Source organism: Thermobia domestica, chromosome 1 (assembly GCF_964235325.1).
Source record: "Thermobia domestica chromosome 1, izTheDome1.hap1.1, whole genome shotgun sequence".
NCBI lineage: Eukaryota > Metazoa > Arthropoda > Insecta > Zygentoma > Lepismatidae > Thermobia > Thermobia domestica.
This window is the reverse complement of record NC_137454.1, coordinates 354,211,324-354,234,522: the sequence shown is the minus strand read 5'-3', so window position 1 is coordinate 354,234,522 and position 23,199 is coordinate 354,211,324. Positions and strand designations below refer to the sequence as shown.

The window sequence follows — 23,199 nt, the reverse complement described above, 5'->3', positions numbered from 1 at the left end:
GGAAATTTATATGATAGCATGTAATGAAGTTGTGCGTTCATAGAAAAGTTGAGCGAAACATGTATTATTTAACTGTAGCTTATCTAAATTCCAATAAAATAGAGTTGCTGTTAAACATGTTGAATACCTGCACAATTGTTTTTTTTTCGGCCCAATAAGATATATGAGGAAACATTTTTTTTTAAGTAGACAAGAATTTTTGCCAGTTAATTTTAGAGATTTCTTCCTAGATGTATTTAAATTTATTCTATGCCAAATGTAGCTACTGTATTATGCAATTTTAACATTTATAAATAAAAACTAAAGCAATATTAGAGTACATTAATATAAAAGAATATGTTTAAAGCTAGGAACACTTAAATAGGCCAGAAGGAGAAATTAGTAAAATTGAACAATTAAAATCTCGTATATTTAAAAGAAAAAATACTTCCTCATATAAGTCAATGTGCTAGAAAAAAGAAGAAAGATATCAATTCAACACCCGAGAAAATAACACACACACACACTTCTTTTCGTTAGTCTTTTTTCGAAATGTACCCTGAAACGATGGCGTGTTTTTTTATAAGTAGGGGTAAAAGTGAGGGGGCACATGGGACACCCACTTTCAAAAATATCTATGGCGTCCCTCCATTTCCCAAAAAATATAATGGGCAAAGATAGACACATGGGGAGGCGTAACGTTTATGTGTCCCCCAACATTTTCAGATCCATTTTTATCACAGGTTACAATTTTGGTGTTGTTTGACACAAAATCTTCATTGTGAATTTAACAAATCTTATTACCGTGAAGGTTAGCACTTACCTGACGAAAATAGCTAAGGGTTGCCATACATTTGTTCATATTGATTCACTGTGAAAATGTGGTAAGCCTTCTCATGTTCCAGATGAGTAAGGTCTCATATAACCTCACTGCTGATGAAGAATATTAAGCTCCAAACAAAACATTGAAAAAGATTGTAAATCTCACGATAGCTTATTAAATTGACATAATTATATTTCCTCTTCTAATGCAGTCCTTAATATTACCTCATTTTATATAAGGTACTATTTTACCAATATCTTATGCCATTAAAGAACCGGATTTTAATATACTTAAGGAAATGTACAGATGAATCGTAAACTAGAACCACACTACGCTTACCATTTTCAAAAGTATTATACATAACTTCTTGATTCAAACTGATGTTATATCATAATTAAGTTTTCATTAACTTTCAATTTTCTTTGGCGTTGTTTTAATAAAGTAAGGCTATAAACAACGCATACTTTCAAATTTTCAGTCTTAGTACGGTACTCTTAAACTTGGCCTTAATTAAGACATGTGCATATGTAATGTATTTTAACAGAAGAATATGCCTTTAAATACATAATTAAAAGTAGAGGCTGCTCCTGACGAATTAACCCTTTCCAGACCGATTTATTTTGTGAGTTGGAAAAACATATGTTGACAGTATTTCCTCTTGCAATGATGCCACGTCCTAGATCCTCTGTCTTGTTTCACCGCGAGCAAGTAGAGGTATCAAATTATGAGATTGACCCGAAAGAAGAGTGTTATGATTACATGTGGAAACGGCATGAATTATTATTAGATTTATGATTATAAAAATTTGTGATTCGAAATGGCATCATTGGGCTTGTTATTGCTTGAAAGTAAGGTGGAAGTAATCTAATGGACTTGGTTAATTCGATCACAATTGGGAACACTATTTTCGGGCTCCAGATTTTAAAAAAAGGAAAATTAAATAAATAAACCGCACTAAGACTATACCATCCCGGTAATCATAGAGGTGTCATATCACTTCCCCATTAGCAAATGCCGCCACGCGCTTTCGGTCCTCCGTCTACAACGGCGGCACGGCCGCTCGAATGTGTAAGCAAATGCGGATCAGTTTCGGTATTCGGGCTGCTGTCGCTAGTGCGTTTGGTGGTTAGATTTCGTATTCGGACCGAAGGCGGATACCCAGCGATTGGTCATTTCTGACTAAGAGGCGATATATGCACAACGGACCGCCGTCTGGTTTGCCGCCTTGTTCCGAAAGCTTCGGTTCGATGTATTCGCTTTGCGTTTGTCAATTGTCTATAACAGTCCGCGTGTGGGATTTTCCAAGACATTGTGTTTATAGAGTATAACATTCGTGTATGTACAGTATTACATTATGTGCTTTTTAGTTTCAGTTGTTTGCTTTGATGATGATAGTTTAGCTACAGTACCAGATTGTTGGATTGTAGAACAAGGCACAGAGTACAAATATGCATGGCCAACAACTGGTAAAAATTCGAATATATTTAATCGATATGTAAATTTCAGTTCAATCCTGAGCAATCCTGGAAACAGTACAAGATAAAGAAGCTTTACACCTGCAGTAAGTATATTTCATTTTATATATTATGATAGATTCATAGTTATTGTCCTTATTCCGATGAAATTTACAATACAAAACGGAAGCACAGACTGTTTAATATAAAGAGGCAGTAACGATACCGGCGGTAATTTCACTTCTAGTTGTCTCGTAATGTTCCATGTATATGGCAGAAGTCTTGTTTTATCAAATTTTTGGATGAATCGGTATGTATTGCATTATTAAGGTAACATATATGCCCTTGTACATAAGGAATAATTCTAGTGTAGAATGAACACTATTCAGTGTTCCAATGCACTACTCCGGACAAATCGAATTGTGTTTACCTATGTTGTTGCTACTGTATTGAGTGTACAAGGACATATCCGACTCAATACTATTTCATTTTGGGGTAGCCACATTGTATTCATGACATGTTAACAGGTCTAGTACCTTCGAGTAAAAACAAAATTAGAATTTTTGGAATCCAAAAGCCAATGTTAAAAAAATGAAATGAAATCTTGAAGTTTAACGTCCCATAGTTATGCCGGTTAGGCTAAAGGAGACAGACGGTGATAACGAAATGAGTGAAATGGTGGAGTGAAGAAAGTGGGAGGAAACAGGGGAACCCCGAGGAAAGCCACGAGCACGGTGTTTGTCCACCACAAAGTCCACACGGCGCGAGCTGGGGTCGAACCAGACCCCAAGCACCGGAGGTGAACGCTCTACCACTGAGCCATCGCGCCCCCAAGCCAATGTTAAATCGAGTGGAGTGTTAAATTCACGTATGACTTACATAATTTCTGTGTCAAGTCTTCCAATTCATAATGGCTAGTACATGTGTTGGTACTGGTTTACGTATGGCGCACCACATTTTTGAAGGTTTACAGGTAAAATGTACATACTTTGCATTATAAGATATCTCATTTCTGCAGGCGATAGAATTAAATATAGAGCAATATACCAGTATTTTAGCTGTACAGATGTTGAATTACCGGTACTAGTGTAAAATCATTACAAGTGGTTTACGACGTATGAAATAAATGAGTGCATATGAAAGGTGGCTCTATTGGATGCTGTTTTGCACGGAAAACGGATTTTTGCACAGTATACAGTTAATCTTCATTTTATGTTTACAAGTGGAGCGTTGCTAGGTAAGGTTCTAGAACACGTCCCCCTTCTCTCTTCGGTTCTGAAAGGAACTATTCTAGCTACTAACCTATATTGGGGGACTTGTGTTCTAGAGCCTTCCCGCGTTACTAGTATGAAACCATGACAAGTGCCATTGAGATTTCTATCATTGTCAAAACCCATTTCTTTTTACTATGCTCGCTTATGCGTATACCTGCCATCGTTGACGTGCCTGCGGCCTTCGGATGCACTCCCGAGCTGAGCTATAGCGTGGGCCCTCCAGCTTCGCTTTGAAACAGTTTCAGTTAGTTAGCATTCGTGCTTTTTAATGGCCACCTAGCAGAAGTTATGTGTGTTTCACATTGTAGTTTTTATGCCATACGTTCAGAACGGTATTTGTACGCAAATCGTAAAAAAAAAAGTAATTTTCAAAAATTACTTCTCATGGGCCTCCTTGAATTTTATCTATGTCAAGTAACATATTTTCATGTCGCCCAGCGCAAATCATTTAGGAAACAATAAAAAGAAAAGTAGTGAAAGAACTATAATTTTTCATCAATTATTTCGACTGGGGAGCCAAAAGAAAACCTGGAAGCACGCGTCTTTGGAGCGGAGGACCCTGGTGGGAGTAGTAGTAGTACGCGCTATGGTCGTTCAGATTTCACTTTAAACTGTAGGTCCACGTTTCTGAAAACCTCACTAATAAAAAGGGATATATCAATAACCACCCTTTCAACTCATAGAGCATATCATTGAAGCGTATTGTGAGATCCGTAGGGCATTATCTATTTCATTTACATTATTATTATTAATTCTATTTTTCTAACATGAGAAAGAAAGAATCTCACCCAACTCCTTCCATGCCTTCGGATCCGGTACTGCTACTCAGTGTACCGTTCCACACGATCAGTCGAAAACAAAACTAACAATTCCAAAACTGCTGTAAATGACAAATCCGGAACATAGATTCATATAAAGAAATTAATGGTTCGTATTCATCATTCAGTGCATTCGAAACTGTTAACTTTAATTCGACGTAATCGTTTGAAACGATTCAGTGGGATGCAGTACCGATTCGGAAACAATCATGGCTCTATCGTGACCGTGGGAAAATGCAATAAACGAAAAAAAAAATGTATAGAAAGGTTTTATCATGGCAGCGTTACGTCTGTGATTGTGCGGATTGTAATAAAGGTTAAAAAAAAAAGCCCTGCGGGGCCTCTCACGCCCTTTACTCGCTCAGCTATATCTTGTAACCTAACTGTTTGTCAGTAAAGTGTGTGTGCAACTGGCTGGGCGATTCGGAACAAATGCCAAAAATATAAACACCAGATTAGCAGCATTACTTACTTCATGTGGACACAGCCAACAACGTACTAATCATTTCCGTTCGTCACAGTTAGAAATCACGAATCATAATCAAGTGACTCGAAATTCCTACCGAACAAAACTTGGGAGGGGGTAGTTTCCCCTTAAATTTGTGTATTTACATTGTTCTCGTTGTCATTTTAGTTGGTTTTTCATCTCCGCTTTGTATCATCTTTGTAAATAGTGAAACAGAATAATGTAAACAACTCGAAAGACTGAAAAGTATAAATGCCATATATGAGAAACACCTCTTTGCGGCCAAAATAGCCTGGTTTAAACAAAGAATTGATTCACATAAATCCTGATTCGTGGTTAATAATATGTAATAGCACTCTGGAATAGTATGCTCCATTTCTTTCAGGGATGAGGGTGGACGAAAACTAGACGGAATAAAGTTTTCTAAAACAGACCTTAATGCCTCGATGACGTTGAAATCTGGCGATTGTGGAACCCTAGGGAGGCACGAAAGTCAATCGTGATGCTGTGTAAACCATGTTGTGAAAATAGTAACCATGTGACAGGCAGACAGATCGGGTTGAACCATAGGAAGGACGTTGCTCTATAAAATGATCTCAAAGGAATAGTCATCGTTCTAGGCAAGAGTAGGCCTACAATGCTCCTTGGAGAAAATCATAATCTCCCACAGTGTCACAGAATCATACCGTTCATAATTGGTAGTGAGAACAGGTAAACGAGGTCTACACGAATAACAAAAAAACATGCTCGCCAATCGCAATACATGCTGTGGAATAACGCTTGAAATTTTAAGTTGTTTCCGACTACTGTTCACGTTATTCTGTCCAAATTATGTATAACCTTCCGTTACATAGATGTTCAAGTAATGAATTCGTGGTATTTCATATTAATGGAATATATATAAAAAAAACTTACTGTTAATTGGAGATAAATAATAACGAACTTATTTCCTCTGTTTTTTTTTCAATTTCAGACAATTACAGAAAGGCAAGAGAGAAAGAGGTACTTGCAGTCGAAACCTCAGATTTAGCAACTACCGCCGACACAGAAAACGAAAGAAAGCGCAAGGCACGAAAACGTAGGAAAACTCGTCGTTATTTTCACGAGACTGACAGTGAGGAGAACATAAGTTCAGATGAAGACTTAGCGAGCCATCCGCTATTTGGCAAAAATAATGGCATTCAGGATCCTCCAGTTGGTCTGTTTCAACCATCATCCATAGGTATGTTCTCAATCACTTTATATCACATTTTATTCTCGACTGCACTTTAAGGGCATATATGATATACTTGTTGTTTACGCTGTTTTTTAATAATTATGTAATGTAATGTAGGATCACTTGTTTCAAATATCATAGTAAAATATACACTAACCTGAGATTGCTACTGCTACTTCAAGCATGATGCTTGAATTCTGGGAATATTTATCGCACTGCAAAACTAGAATACAAATGCCTTTAGTGTAAAATATTTTGCGACGAATTGTATAAAATTCTTCTTTGTATCCCGATTGTTAAGCATGCAATTGCAAGAATGTTATTTGCCTTAATGACGAATGATGTAGCCGTATCTACAAATCTTTCTGGGGCTAATGGAAAGTTTCCTTTTGGGAAATCTAATCTGCTACTTGTTATTAAAGGTAGTTATTTTCCTCACGCTTCTAGAACGTATTATTACTATATTTTTTCGTATTAAATATGGAAGAAGAACCTATTTTTGTAATTTTTGACATATTTACCATGTTTTTGCTAGATGTACTACTAGTCTACAAAATTTCACAACCGATTTCTTCTTCCATCTTTAACAGTCGCATATCAATGTTATTATTACTTTAATATATACTAATGAAGGGGGAAGGTTCAGTTACTGACCCCATTATATTTCTATACATCTGAGTAAAGGAACGAAAGTAAATGTGTTTGTTAGCTCTTCAAATATTTACATGAAATTACGATACATGTACGTGAGCTATTGTTTCTGTACATACGCGCATATAAACACTTCTACCAATACACTGAAAACTACAGTACGTATAACCTACGATAAAATATCTCCATGTAGTCGATTCGTATCTCGTCATTCATTTTTAAAAAGATGTGAGCAGTAGATTTTATGAGTTGAATTTGTTTTTGAAAACATTAATTTGAGCATGCCAAACTGGTATATTTGCCGTCGGGTGAAATATATTTTCAAAATAAATGTCTCAAATGCTCAAAATTTTAATGGAAAAATTAACAGAGATATTGACAAAAATATTGCGTGGGATCAGTCTCTGACCCCCCCCCCCGCTTCATTCATATCCGACTGTTAATAGAAATGTGCAATCCGTTTTAGGTGTTCAAGACGGACATTGAATTACTGCGAAAACAACACCAAACATTAAGAGTGAAAAGTTGTGATTGTTCCGAAAAGAGGACTCGCTGGCGCAGTGTTTACGCAACGGATGGTACACTGGAGACCCGGGTTTGATTCTCGGTCCAGTTCCAATTTTTCACTTTGTAATATTTTTAATATCATGGAGCGCCGTTTCTTTATACACTGCTTTTAGAGTGCGATGTCCCTCTTCAGCAATAGCTATGTAAGACGTAGCGCTTCTGTTCAAAGTATGATTTTTCTGCTTGAGGCCCCATGTTCGATCTCGCTCGCACCAAGTGAGTTTTGTAATTGTTTGGCGAACACCGTGTGCTAGAATTGACTCCCAGTTTCTTTATCCAGCGATTTCTTGTATCATAATACACACTCCGTTAGCATCAAACACAAAATTAAGTTTCATAAATTGTTTTCAAGTTTTCATTTTGAAACTTCTCGAATTTGTTAATATCCTCTTTCTTTACTTCGTGGAATTTGGTAACCCTGATTATCAGGGCCATCAAAACCACTGCTACGCAGTGATTTCTTTTTTCAAAACTGATTTCTTTTATTAGCATGGGATTCACTGGATGTGAAGAATTAAAGCTATGGAAAGAAGGACTCAGATGAAAACTAGGAAACTTGTCATTAAGTTAACTGTTAGACAAAAGTGCTAATTCGAGACTATGCAGATATTATTTATAGTTAATTCTTTAATATATAATGAAACCTCTGAATAACGGATCGCGATGGATATGATTATTTGTCTGCAAATAAGAGATATTCATTAACGAATTCCTCCTAGATAATTACTCTACTAGTGATTACATAAAGCAGAATTTAAAAATTCGCATTATTTAAGAGTTACCGAGCGGAATAACGGACGGACGTACCAACATTACAATCTTGTAAGCCCCACTGTGTGATTCTAACAGAGGCTAATATCGAAATACTGTACTCAGTGTTAGAATCGCTGGGGGATTTGTTTATATGGGCGTGTACTACAAAACATAATGCTTATAGGGTCATTTTTCTTTCAAGTGCAAGTCACTTCTATAGAAGTCTCTTAATGTGATTAATGACGAACGTAAAAGTAGAAGTAACCGAAGAAGAGTTTACTAAGAGAGAACCAACCACCCATGGCGGTTTGTGAACTTCTTAGGAAAAGAATACTTCAATAGTTGTCTGTCGTGTAGTCATTTGCACTAGCTTGTGATCAAAATTTGCTTCTAACTGTTGGATCTATTGAAACGGAATAGAAGATTATAAAATTAAATAAAGTATTTTCTTCATAAATACGTACAGGCTGAAAAAATTGTCAGTTATGAAGAGGTTAATGTAATTGTGTGGGTACAGCAAGACTGTCCTGTCTGCATCTGAGTGTTTCCGTAAAAGGGAAGGCTCTCTGCCATAAGAATAAACTATATCTTTCCCGGAACGAAATACATTTGTCCATATAATGGACGTGTCCGGTATAGAGAAGTGTTCGTTAAGGGAACTTTTACTGTATCTAAAAAAATGTCACAGAAGCTGGAGAAAGTACAAACAACTAAGTGCAGTTTACAGTCTTTCATAGTATAAATTCTACATATATTCATTAATTTAAAATGTTGACTGTTTAAAAAATTTGCATGCTAATTAGTTCATGTTGTTTAGTTACCAAACACCATTTTCTTTCACTCCTTCTACTTATTTATTTTTTATTTTTCAGAAGTATTTCACAAAACACTGAAGAGCCTTTCAGATTTTGACATAGACAAAATAACGGCACGATGGTTTAAAAATGCTGTCGACAGACGCGGTGGCAGAGCGAGAAGAAAAAAATCACCTATTAGTGAAGTGCCGGAATATTTCTGAATACCAATAGTGAATACGTTTAAACAATCTTTTTGTTAATAGAAAAATATTTGGCAGTAAGTAAAAGAAGATTTTGTTCTAAATTAAAATGCCTAAGTGCAAATTAAGTACAATAAAAAACAAAGAATATTATCATATAAGGAAATCAGTAAACTCACATATGTCTTCAGTAGAAAAGGAAGCAGGAATTAACCATCAGGTAGTGATGAGCAAGTGTGTTAGTAATACAAACTCAGGTATTAATGTAGAAGCCCCTTCTACATCAACTGGTACTGAAACTTTTAATAATGCAACCATTGACATTTCACATCTGAGTTCGGATTATAGTGATCTAGAATTCTGTCAAGATCTTAGTGCTGGTAGTTCAAGTAATGATCGTAACATTCCTGACGATCTGATTAATAATGTGAGAAGAGGTAATTTTGTTGATTACTGTGGTCGATCGTCTACAGTTCATACTAGTGTAATAGAAAAAGATTTGAGAAGGTGGGCTATTAAAAATAACTTAACGTATGGGTGTGTTAATCAATTATTATTAATATTGAGGAAACATGGACATGAAGATTTACCTAGAGACGCCAGAACAGTGTTCACAAGGGGAGTAATAAACTCAGTAGATGTCAGACAAATTTGTGGTGGTAATTTCTTTTATTTGGATCTCTCTAGAGGAATACAAAGATCCATTACTTCTGGTTTACGAAGCGCGACTTCGTGTGTATCACTGAAAATCAATGTTGATGGGCTTCCACTAGGTAAAACTGTTACTGTTACTGTTACTGTACTTATACTGTTAGTCGTCTCACGCTTATTTAATATTAAGGTTATACTTGAGTCTCAATACATAATCCACAAAATTACCTCTCCTTTTCCTTAAGTTGTCACAAATCTTTTTTTGCATCACTATGGATTTTGTCCCTTGTGGTCTTTCTTTAGGCATAAATTATTTTAACCCGCGTCAGGTACCATGGGGTCAAAATTGACCCCAGTGTTCTTCACAGTGCTGTAACTTTTAATATAGGCTATTCGAAATTGCTTCTAGCCCTTTTTTGTATTTTCACTTTGGTTTCAGACAGAAATTATGCTTACTACAGACTTGTGCTCGGGTTTACCTAAGGATATTTGTTAGTATAAGTGTTTGGGGTCAAAATTGACCCCATGGTACCTGACGCGGGTTAAGCTACTATCTAAATATTTTTCTTAGTATCTGTCTTTAGAACTCAACACCTTTCCTTACAATTAACATCACATACTGTAAACAGCACAACGAAGAAAGATTTAAAATTGTTTTCGTTTGAAAGAATTTTGTTTATATTTTTCCTTAGGTCACCCAAACACCAAAATTACACATTTTATTTCGCAACATTTTCAAAGAAATAATGCTGCAACATACGCAGGTGTTTCTGTCTACTATAAGATCAAAATAAAATCGGACCTTATTTGAAAGTGTTGCGAAACGAAAAGTTTCATTTGGTGTGAGGTCAACCTTGATGATAGTAGTGTTTTTGCGTTAGGTGAACATAAGCTGTGCAAGTCATCTCTTCGGAATATTTGCGAAGCTAATGTTCATCTCTTGCAGACGTCTTAATTATTTTGTATTGTAAACTATGTATGTAATTTTCCTTTTCTAAGAATAACAGTAAAATTTGTAATACGGAATAAAAGCTGTTATATAAAATAATGCCATTTAATAAATATATAGTAGAAGAAAAACTATTTTATATTTTCATAACCCCCTAAAACTGTATGCTAGTTCCCTAAGGACTCCCATTGCAGTGATTGTAGGAAACAGTGTTTCTCAAAATGGGGGTCATGACTAGTAGGATAATCTCTGGATGTATATAGAGCAATCGGGCGAGGAGAAAATTTAAACAAACTCTCAAAAGTAAAATTAAAAAAAAAATTGATGTTACTTAAATCACCAAAGATATGATTGTAGGTCACAGAATTAATAACTGCAAATCCTGTACAAGGATTGAGATTGCCATTTTTGTAATGTTTATTTTCTACTTACGAGAATGGAATATGCATATTTGTTTTTTTTTTAAATGTATTCTTTTCTTGCATAAAGATTTTGGTGAATCACTCCGGACATTTAACCACATATATTATTAGGATACGACTTACCCTTGCTTATTAGTGTTCCACGGGTTCCGTGCTTTTGTGTGAGTACTGTGATTCGAACATCGTGAGTAAACTACTTTGTTATATTTAAAATAAATGTTTTTGTACTCCCTACACAAAATGGGTTTTATGTCTCGTTTAATATATTTTTTGAAAGTTTGATTCTAATATTTGTGCCACGATTTGTAAAAGGAGTTGCTGAAAACTTTTTCTGGTTAACCCATTTAAATTTTAACGTTGCCATGTAATCAAAATGTAAGGTGTTTTTCAAAGAAAGCTAGCCCGTCCCTAATTACCTTACCTTCGTGGTTCGTGCATCATTATCATCTGCATGAACCTTGGTTTCGAATTATATTTACTTTCGTTACGGGTGGATAAACTCGGAAGAAATTCAATAAATTTTAACCCTCTCTGTTCTTCTAATTTGGGCCACAGGAAAGAGGTAACTACGTAGAGTAGGGGAAAACCATGTATTCTGAAGAATTCGGTACATCGATTATATCTTAAGGAGACTACAACCTATCACTGTAAGGTAAGTGTTTTTGGAAATTCTTTACATTTCGAAACTGAAATAAAATGAAATCTTTGAGTTTTACGTCCCACTCTTATGCCATTTAGGCTAAAGGAGACGGTGATGATGAGAGATGAATGAAATGGCGGAATAAAGAAAGTGGGAGGAGGGTTTGAACCCGGGACCCCAAGCGCCGGAGGTGAACGCTCTACCACTGAGCCACCGCGCCTACATTTCAAAACTGTGTATGTGTACATTCAGTTAAGTAAGTCAGTAATAATGGCCTAGGAGCTGATGTGCTGATCACGAATCACCCAGTTAAAGTGCACTACCTTGTGACCATAGCTGTTCCTTGCTGTAGAGCCACGTAACCAGATGGCGCATGTTGAACTTTGTGGTTCCTATCTGCGTATCAGCTTCGCTTCCAGGCGCCGTTATTTCTGTCTTGCCTAATTGGATTTCTTTTTGTATATCCTACTTAAGGTAACTCCCCAATTGCCTCACTATGCTAGTCCGATCTTACAAATCTGGAACTCTCGAACTCCAGCTGAAATTGAGTCGAATCCGGAATGACGCGCTAACCATGCAGCTTAGCGAACCCCCCCTCTCTCTCTCTCTCTCTCTCTCTCTATATATATATATATATATATATATATATATATATATATATATATATATATATAGGAAAGGGTAAAAGGGAACCTTCACCAGATCCGGAGCCTCCTTTTTTTTGCACTGTCCCTATATATATATATATATATATATATATATATATATGGAGAGAGAGAGAGAGAGCATTGGCGGGATAAGCGCGAACTCAAAGCGGAACTATGGCGAGGTCAGCCCTAAAACCGCCAGCGATTCGCTGGCGGTATAAGTGTAATTTCGTTGACGATCCGCCAACGGTAGCCGCCAGCGGTCCGCCATTTCGTGGCTTGATGTCGCTTGAGGTCCGCCAGCTATCCGCCGGCGCCTTGCTAATGGGGTTAATAGGCCTATTTTTTTATCAGAATTTAGGAACGTAAATAAATAAAGAAACTACTACAGAATTAACTTTAAAAAATAATGATTGTTTCTAGAAACACCATATTTGAACCCTCTGAAGATTCTGTTGAAGATTTACGCAGTCATCAATTGAACTTACGTTGGAAGACAATTTAGATCGTCGGCGAAAAAAAGAAGTTGAGAAGTTTTTATACACAGAGGAATATGATTAATAACAAGAAGAAACAATGGGGGACGTAGATTAGACTCTTTAGGGACTTCCGATATGGTATTAAACCTTTCAGTTACATACTCTTTGTATGAAACATATTGTTTTCGGTCATGCAAGTATGATAAATGATATTCCATTATTTGTTTCGAAAAATTCAGAGATGCTACTTTTACTAACAAGACATCATGATCAACGACTAAAAATACCTTGCTAAAATCGGTCGAAACGACATCTACTTGATCGCCCATGCCTAATTCTGTTGCTATAAAATTTATTAAAATTGATAAGTTTGTAGAAGTAGATCTCAATTTAGATCTACCACTTACGCAATAAGCCGTGCTGAGAAGTTGAAAGAACGGATTTTTATTATTTATAATTCGTGCACAAAACATACTTTCAAAAATTTTGGCAAAGGGCGAAAGAATAGCTATTTGTCTGAAATGTTCTATTTTTCTCTTGTTTCCAGATTAAGGTAACGGACCAACTAAACTTACTTTCTATTTATCTGGGAAAGTATTTGTTCTGATAGAAATGTTAAATATAAGGTTTAGTGGCTATTTAAATACATTAATGCAACCTTTCAGAACATAAGGAGGAATGTTATCAGGACAAGATGCCTTTGGTTTCAACGCTCGTATAGCATATTCTATTTCTTCGAGTTTTATTTCATCTCATTGAATATTGTTTAGTATATTACATTCGGTTCGATTAGAAAGCAAAGAGTCAACGTTTTATCTGATGGGTACATTGTTGTAAACTGAATGAAAATAATGTGCAAATTCCTATGTTATTTCATTGGCAAGGTAGATATCATGGCCATTCTGTGTAAGGGTGCTTGATAACAAATGTGTTTAGTGTTTAATAAAAGGACAGATCTGCCTTGGGCCTCTTCCGATAGCGCTTTCTGAATTTAAAATAAAAGTTTTTGGGTTATTTTTATATCATATTTTATTTCTTTAGGCACTGTTTGAAATTGATCGCGATGACAAAGTACATTTATTGATCCCTTTTTCCACTTGTTATAGTGGTACGTCTTGAATTTTATTTTCTTAATTTTACTTTAAGTAAAACAACATATGGATAACTTCCGCTGATATGTCTTTTGGTTGGAACACACACAGAAAATATGTTGTTAATCATTAGATAGAAGTTAGTTAATGCAATATTTGCATCATTCGTTTGCGAAAGGCCCTCCGAGTTTGCTTTAGGGAGTTCTATGTACGTCTTTTGGAAATCTGCGTTTCTAAAATTAAAACCGGATTACTTAACTTCTTTGTTATGTTTCTGCAGGTGATTAAATGAGAAAGAGATATGTAAAACTGTTTGCTGCCTGTCTTCATTAGAAAGAAGAGAACACTTTTATTACAGAAATGTCAATACAATTTGAAAGTACTAAGTCAAGTGTTCGACCATTACTATTTTAATGTCGTTATGGGACTTGAAGTCATACTGGGACATAAAGTGATTTAAGACTTTACATTTATTTGTTGAAAGTAGGTCAAAATTAAACTTGTTATTTGATTTATTTTAATGGGGACGCGGAGGCTCAGTGGTAGAGCGTTCACCTCAGGTGCTTGGGGTCACTGGCACGATCCCAGCTCGCGCCGTGTGAACTTTGTGGTGGACAAACACGGTGCTCGTGGGTTTTCTCGGGGTTCTCTCGTTTCCTCCCACTTTCTTCATTCCACCATTCACTCATTTCTCATTATCACCGTCTGCTTTAGCCTAACCGGCATAACCGTGGGACGTTAAACTTAAAGATTTCATTTCATTTTTTTTTTATTTATATTAAAGTCTTCTATGCAAAGAATGCTACTTCCTATTGGAACATTACTCTCAACAATTCATAAAACAATTCATACATTTGCATTCGTAGGAATGTAAGTACAATGCATAAATAGACATATTTAGTGAGAGACTGGAAAGATTGACAATTACACAAATTATAATTATTCCCTTATAAGTATTTGATAGTTCAATATATCTGTCTTGAAAAACTTAATATCTTTTATAAAAAAAATAGCGATCAATATGACAGTCTGTAAAAAAACTTTCAGAGATTGTGATTACATCATACTTATTTGATAGAGCTCTGGATCGTACGCCGAAGTTATTTTGATAAAAGACTGAAAACAATTTAGAAGTATGGTTTTGAAGCGTGGTTTCGGATATATATCTATTATCTACGGGGCACCACATTGTTTTGCGGGGTTTTGCAATATGATAACACTTGAATGTGAAGGCCTGCTTTTAACACGCCTGGGATTATACTTATTTTGTTGTACTTACTAATTGATGCAGTTCCCGAGCACAAAATTCTCATCGGTTGTAGATCGATTTTCGATGCACTGACTCGGGATTGGGTAGTTGGTTTCTTGACAATGGGGCTGGGGTGGGGAAAAGTTAACATTCTTCACAGCAATAACACTTTCATTTTTAATGCCTTAGGCTGACTTGGTGACAGAGGTCCAGGAAGTGCAACCTAGATTGTGAACCACACAATGGTTCAATACTTGCATTATCACATCACAATCAGTGTATCATACTGTAATTTGGACATTTTCGTTACGCTGACAAAACAATAATAAAATTACCTATAACTTATTGCCAATAAAAATCATTAGAGAACAATATTACAAGCCCTCCTCACTGGTCTAGTGGCTGGCAAGCGACCACGATCGTGTTTGGTGATTTATTCCCGGGGGGAGAGTATTGAACAGTGGTTCAGATTGCACGTTGAAACTGTAAGTCCACATCTCATATAGCCTCATTGATGAAAGGAGACTCTAAACGATTATGAACCAATCAATTAAGCAATCAACAGTATTGCAAATTTCAGCTGCATAAACAATCTATAACTTGGGGGACTAGTTAAGTCAGTTAGTTAAAGGAGCAGTTTCAACGAAAATTATGTATTAACGTGCCAGATATTTCTATGAGATAAGAGAAACATTATTTTGTAACTAAATGATAGCTCCCTCCACGTAGCTTCTGCAAGCAGAAGCAATGAAAATCGATATAATATTCAGTAACATTATTTTAACAAAAATCGATTGGTGAAGTTTGGGCTGTCGCAAAAATAGTAAAAATTATAAAATTCCGATTAATTAGCACTATTATATTAGCTATTATATTAGCACACTATTCTGAAAGCAAATGTCGTTATTATAAGTATAGGGAAATAAATCATTTTACTTAATTTTATTATTTATTATTTATGTATTTATTGGATTCAGTGTTATACATTTATTATTATTATTATTATTATTATTATTATTATTATTATTATTATTATTATTATTATTATTATTATTATTATTATTATTATTTTAACTTTGGATAAATACCCTATACGCTTATTGTCGTTTTCATTATTAGGAATCCCAAACAAAGCAGTATCTACCCTGTGTTCTATTCTAGGTAGTGATGTGAGGCGGAAAATTTTCCGCTATATTTTTCCGGAAAATTTTCCGTTGTAAAAAAATATCAGTAATCAAGTAAGAATTCCTCAGCAATCATGAAATTGATTGAATTCATGTATAGAAATGTTGAAAAGTGAAAGATCGTTTAAAGAATCTGAAAATTTTCATGGCTCAGACAATTTTCAGTACTATGTAGAAACACCTTAAACCATTTTTCATGAATCGAAATATTTTCTGCCTTATATTGAAAAATTAAAGAACTTTTTATGAGTCGGAAAGTTTTCATTATTTTGAAGGAAAAAGTAAAACAACCTTTTTATGAATCGGAAAGTTTTATATCTCTGTTGAAACAAGTGAAAGGAATTTTGATAGATCGGAAAATTTTCATCACAATGTAGAAACAAGTGGAAAACACTTTTCATAGGCCGGACAATTTTGGATATTATGAATAGTGATGTTAGGTGGAAAATTTTCCACTATATTTAACTGCACATAGAGCTACAAAATTGAATTTTAGTAGAGAAAATTTAATCACCAACAAATTATAATTTTCCAATTAGCTTTCGGGAACCGGAAAATTTTCTAATATATCAAGTTGGGAAATAAAATTTTACACAGTCTTTCCCTCTCTCTCTCCCTCTTCTTATGCGAGTTCCTTCGTTGCTAAGCGGTTAGCGTACGCGCCTTTGGCATGGACAACCTGGCTTCGATTCCCAGCGGGAGCTCATGTAGTTCGGATTACACGTTAATAAGTTGGTCCCGTTTTATATAGTCTCGTTGCTGAAAGGGACGTTAAACTTAAAATCAACTCAATTCAACTCCTCTCTCTCTCTCTCTCTCTCTCTCTCTGGGTGTGTGTGTGTGTGTGTATGCAAAGTGCAGAGAACACACATCCAGTTCGTAGAGTACAATTACCCCATTCTATTATTTAAAATTTCAATGTATTAAAAGTCATGAATATTTTCCGATTCATAAAAACATACTCCACTTATTCATTTGATTCATGAAAAATTGTTCCACATGTTCCTACATAGTACTGAAAATTGTCTAAGCTATGAAAATTTTCAGATTCTTTAAACGATCTTTCACTTTTTATCATTTCTATATATGAATTCAATCAATTTTATGAATACTGACGAATTGTTACCTAATCACTGATATTTATTAAGAACGGAAAATTTTCCGGAAAAATATAGAAGAAAATTTTCCACCTCACATCTTAACTAAACAACGATGTAGGAATAAGTGGAGTATGTTTTTATGAATTGGAAGATTTTCATCACTGTACAGGAGAGAGAATTTTTCGGTTCATGAAAAATTTGAAAATTGTCTAAGCTATGAAAATTTTCAGATTCTTTAAAAGATCTTTCACTTTTTAACATTTCTATATATCAATTCAATTAATTTTATGAATACTGACGAACTGTTACTTAATCACTGATATTTGTTAAGCTCGGAAAATTTTCCGGAAAAATATAGAAGAAAATTTTCCACCTCACATCTCGACTAAACAACGATGTAGGAATAAGTGGAGTATGTTCTTATGAATCGGAAAATTTTCCGAAAAATTTTCATCACTGTTTCTAGCTCACTACCTCAGAAATTTGGTCCTGCATTCTGAAAAATATAAAGGAATAACACCATCAGTCAAAATAAAATCATTCATTGTCATAATTATAGAAGCAATTTCTTTCTTTTATGAGACACAAACGCTTGCCAGAGCTCTTCCGTGGCTAAGCGGTTAGCGTACGCGCCTTTGGCGTGGGTGGCCCGGATTCGATTCCCGGCCGGAGCTCATGTGGTTCGGATTCCACGTTAATCAGTAGGTCCAGGTCTCATATAGCCTCGCTGCTGAACAGGACGTTAAACTCAAAATCAACTCAACTCAACAAACGCTTACCACAGTTAGAGCACTTCAAAAACGATTTATACTTGACACAATGCGCACATCGTTGTCGTTCATCTGTCCATAAGGGCCAGTGATCAATATGATCTTTCCTTATATCTGCAGAAGGCTTCAATGTGCGACTTTTTCTTTTCCTTGGTTGATCATTACGTGGAGATTAGTGGCTCCTCTTAGACATTGTCTTGACACATTTCAGCAAACTGTGTGCAATACTTGACTGGAAATCTCGTAGCTACATATGTTTCACACCATTTTGAGTACAGTGACGCTTATACAAGATCCAACTGTTCACTACACAAACCATTATGAAGTGAAATAATATGAATACATACCATCTATTAGAACGAATACAATACTTGTATTTTGCAGTAAGGTAATTTTGCAAATCAACTCCCTCCATTTGGAGATTATACATTCGCACAGATTTCGGTATTTCTACTTGAACGTGTTTCTTTGCTTTTCGATCCCATCGTAGGATTACATCCAAAGGTTCGGGTCCGTTGAACGTTGATAGAAGTGTCACCGCCCTGTTGTCATACCAGCGTACAACACACATTTCATGCTGATTGTTTGTTTTCCAGTCATACGAGCCACGTCCATTCTTATTTAGATCCTTTTCGTCAGCTAGTTCACAGTTCTGCGGTTTATTCGTGCGGATTGTTTCAAGAAAACGATATCCTTGCTCGATTAATGTTTGTGCTAGGGGAATGCTGGTGAAAAAGTTGTGAGCTATCACTTTATAGTTTTGACCTTTAGGTAATGTTTTACATAATTTCATAAGAACATCTCCTCCGGTATCAAGACAAGTTTTGTCTTCCGACGCACCCTCGTATATTTGAAAATCATGAAGAAATACTGACGTTCCTGCTCTTCTTCAAACTTTGAATTCCCACCTATGAACTTTAGACGGAATGTACTGCTTCAAATATGATCGCCCTCTGAACGGAATATTGATTTCATCAACAGCGTTGAATTCTTCCGATTCTATTTTCAAAAACTCCGTTCTCAGAGGGTTCAAAAAAGTACGTATTTTCCACAATTTATCGCTCTTAGTTTCCTCGGAAGTTTGAAGGTTGTCTACAAAATGGATATTCGTTAATAACTTTCGAAATCTATTTCTCGTGAAAACATCTGCAATCGGTGGACATCTTGTTTCACTTTGCCAATACATTCTCACATTGGGCATCATAACAAGTCCCATCATTACGTACGCACCAACAAATTGTTCTATTTCTTTCAAGTTACAGTCAAGTATTCCCTTCTTTTTGGAGATGATAAATATTGGTCCGCTATGATATATATTTTTAACAGATCATCTGTTAAGAACTGCTTAAAATATTCATAGGGTGTTTTCCCTTCATATGGTGGGTCAGAGAATGCTTGCTGAAAGATAAAATCTGGCTCTTTATAACGATTCTTTGACCACTTCAAATTGTAAGTTTTTCTGTTTGATTTCTTTGATGTTTCACTTTCTTCATTATTACCACAAGCCCACGTTCTTGCATCTTCTTTATCACTGCTATCTGCTTCTGCTTGTAACGACTCTATTATATTAGCAACTGTTACACCAGAAAAAAACTTCCCACTCATCATCACTACCATCTTCATCGCTGAATGGAATATCAATTTCACTGCCCGATGTATGCACTTCTTCCAATATATTCCTTATTTCATCCTCTTGTATTCCTTTTGGTTTCATTCTGAAACACGTATGTAAAATTTTACCATATAATCCTCATCCATTACCTCATTGTTATTATTATTATTATTATTATTTATTACTTATTATTTATTATTTATTATTATTATGCATTATCACATTATTTTATGAAAACATTACCTACTAACATTCGTGTTTCATCTTTAGGTAAACTTGATAAAACAAGAAGCCCTTTCACACTAAACTGGTCAACTTTACAGCAGAAGCGTAGGCAAAAAATTCTAGAAGGATGGGTCTGAACCCTTCTTCGACATACTCGTATGTTTTCTTCTATTTTTAAAGTAATGCTCTTAATTTATAAAAATATCAAATTGTTGTATTCAGACCCGGACACCTCTTCTTTACGCCTCTGCATAATGCCAACAAATGAAATCACTATATGTTGCATTTGGCTTCTTCTTTCTAAACGAAAAGCCCATTGGGACACCTGTGGAACATGGTGATTAGACACGTCATAACCTGAATCATTTAGCTATAATGAGCCAGTTTTCTATTTATATGTATATTAGAGTACTTACCTTTGAAGAAGACAATCAAACTTTCCTGGAAATACTAACCTGACAGACAGTTTTTCTTCTTTTATATTCACCACCGCACCCTCAAGGTCACAAATATCTGCATACAGTAGCAACTGCGTGAACAATACATCGAAAAGCTGAGAAGAAAACTGAACGAAATTCTCTTAACAAGAGAACGGGTAGTGTGCCTGAAGTGGAACAACGGGGGTTTGGCTAAATGAACGATATAGCACATGTAACGTAGTGAAAAATAAAGTGGGTCATTGGTGGAACAAGGAGCGTTCCAGCAACGACTTATATGTGTTTTCCAGCGTATAGGAGCACTAGCGGACTGTGAAAATATACTTATTGAAAATATTTGTATACGACCGCATTAGACTCAAAACGGAACTTATGTTAGGCAGGTTAGTACCGAGAAGACCACAAATAAAAAGTAAGAGTACGATGGTCAAATAGCTTGTGTCAAACTAAAATGCCCAATCGTTATCGGAATAATAATAGAAAATAGGAAAAATTATAATAATAGCAACGGTACAAATTATAATTATCGTACAAATAGAGGGTGCCGTACCCGGTCTAATGCGAAGCGACATTATTATAAGAATAGATCTTTTGAGACCAACGACCAAGATTTCAATGCGTGATATGGACAGGAATATCCATACCCTTCCAAAAATTCGAGGTAGAAAAACTTAGAAAGCAGTCAGAGTTAACTTAAGAGGGAATTCACCACTGCGACACCTCTATCAAAACTCATTTGGTTAGTTGTTTGGTAGACAAGAAATTACATAATAATTTATCCTTTCGGTAAAATTCGGGAGAAATAAATTTAATAGTAGATTAATACTTGAGATTTCTCCCGCATTGGTTATTCCTATCGATTGTGTGCATGAACTGATAAGTATTTCCAACTACCAGACTTTCAGAACTCGAATTTGAAATGTGTGTGATACTTAAGAGCTTTATATCGAACGGAACTTCATACATGATATATATATTGTGGGAAGTAGCACAAATAATTTTGCAATTTTCGAAGCTTATAAAGGAAGAGTTTTTTCTTACATTAGACCACGATAAAAATAATTTAAATTCATATTTCTGAAGAAATTATTAACATATTGTTTTCTTCTTTCTTCAGCTATTCTATTTATTTATGGGCATATCTTCATACTATTGCTCTCTTATGTACTATACGTTTGAGTAACAATATCACACATATTCTTATGAATATTTAACTCTATTGGCTTAAACTCAATCAATTGTGGAGAAGTACATATTACAGTTAGTTGTACATTTGTTCGTTTGTATGTACGGACTCCGTAATTTCTCAAATTTAGAACCTTATATCTCCCTTATTTGGCGACACTCATAATCCACATTTTGCTTCTTTTCTTTCAAGTTTAATGCCATCAATGGTGTAGGTTTTATTTCCTTAAAAATACTACAATTTTTTGCTGGGATGGCAAGACTACTAGTATGACACAACTGCTTTGTTATTGGTTAGTGTCCACCTTCCGTAGGTATCAGGTAACTTGCACCCATTTTTCATTTTCTGCCTTATTCCGGCATTTGTGAGGTATAACTCGGCATAGTCCCACCCGGTCACATTTCGGTAAAAGTATTATTAAAGAAGGTATTTACGGCCGTTAAAGAAGGTATTTCCTTACTGAGTGACTATCATTACGATGAGTAGCGATCCACAATTAGTCAGGGCACCAATTTTCATAAATATCGAGCTGCCACTGTTCGCATTCGTCCCTTATTAATAAATATATATTTATTGAACGAAAATCTTAACAAAATTTTCTTTGTCATTATGTTCTTTTAGTTCTTAAGAATATTACAATCTTAGAAATTTCCTACCGCTCTAAAATCAAATAAATACAAATAGCAAGAGAAGGAAAAGTGAATGGGATTGAATACAAGTTAAACGTTTCATGAGATTACACTCCTTCACTGTAATTACTCATCTAATTGGACTGAGTTTAAATTGCCTTTTCCTTTATACCACACTTTTAGTTTTCCCTGTAGTAGTACAATGCTTTGAGCACCAAGATAAGGGATTTTCTGTTTGTTTCCATTTTGGTGTATGTAATCTTGGTTAAATAAAGTACAATATGTTTTGGGCACATTCTAGGCAGTAGGTTTAATAAAATGGATTCAACATTTTAATTCCTTCTGTCGCTTCCTGATATTCCTTATCTATCTTATTTACTATACATTCCATATCTTCCTTCGATACTACAGAATCCATCGAAAGCGTGATTAGCAAAATTAACTTAATCGAGCTTACTTTTTTTTAATTCTAATGATTTGTAACGTTTCTGTGAACATTTTTTATATAGTGATTTTTTATTTTATATCCCCTTTATAATTACTCAACTGTACGCTAACATGGACAGGAAAAAGATAAACATTCGAAAGATCGGAAACTACAGTATACTGGAAAATTTTATGAGCATAGAAGTAAATTCAAAATATGCGTAAAATGAATTTAAAACCAAAGATTTGTACTCGCGTGGGTTCTTAATCTCACGCTGGAAGAGAATGGTACTACTTACTATTTTAAACTATACATAGATATTTTGTAATCGTCGGATAATATTGATACTACAACTCATTAGAATAACTAATTCATTAAAGTAAACTTAGTCAATGTAAACATAGAACTTGTAATTAGTTGGTATTGCCACTAAATAAACTAATGTTTCCTGCTTGAATTATAAAAGCTCGCTACGTTTAACGAAAGTGCTTCTCTGTTACTGT

At 35.2% G+C, this 23,199-nt stretch overlaps 1 protein-coding gene across 1 annotated transcript in view; it reads right to left on the bottom strand.

Moving 5' to 3' along the window:
* LOC145668190 (sodium channel protein Nach-like) overlaps nt 1–23,199 on the bottom strand; it is a 141,169-nt gene that overhangs the window by 98,893 nt on the left and 19,077 nt on the right. The window lies entirely within an intron of this gene.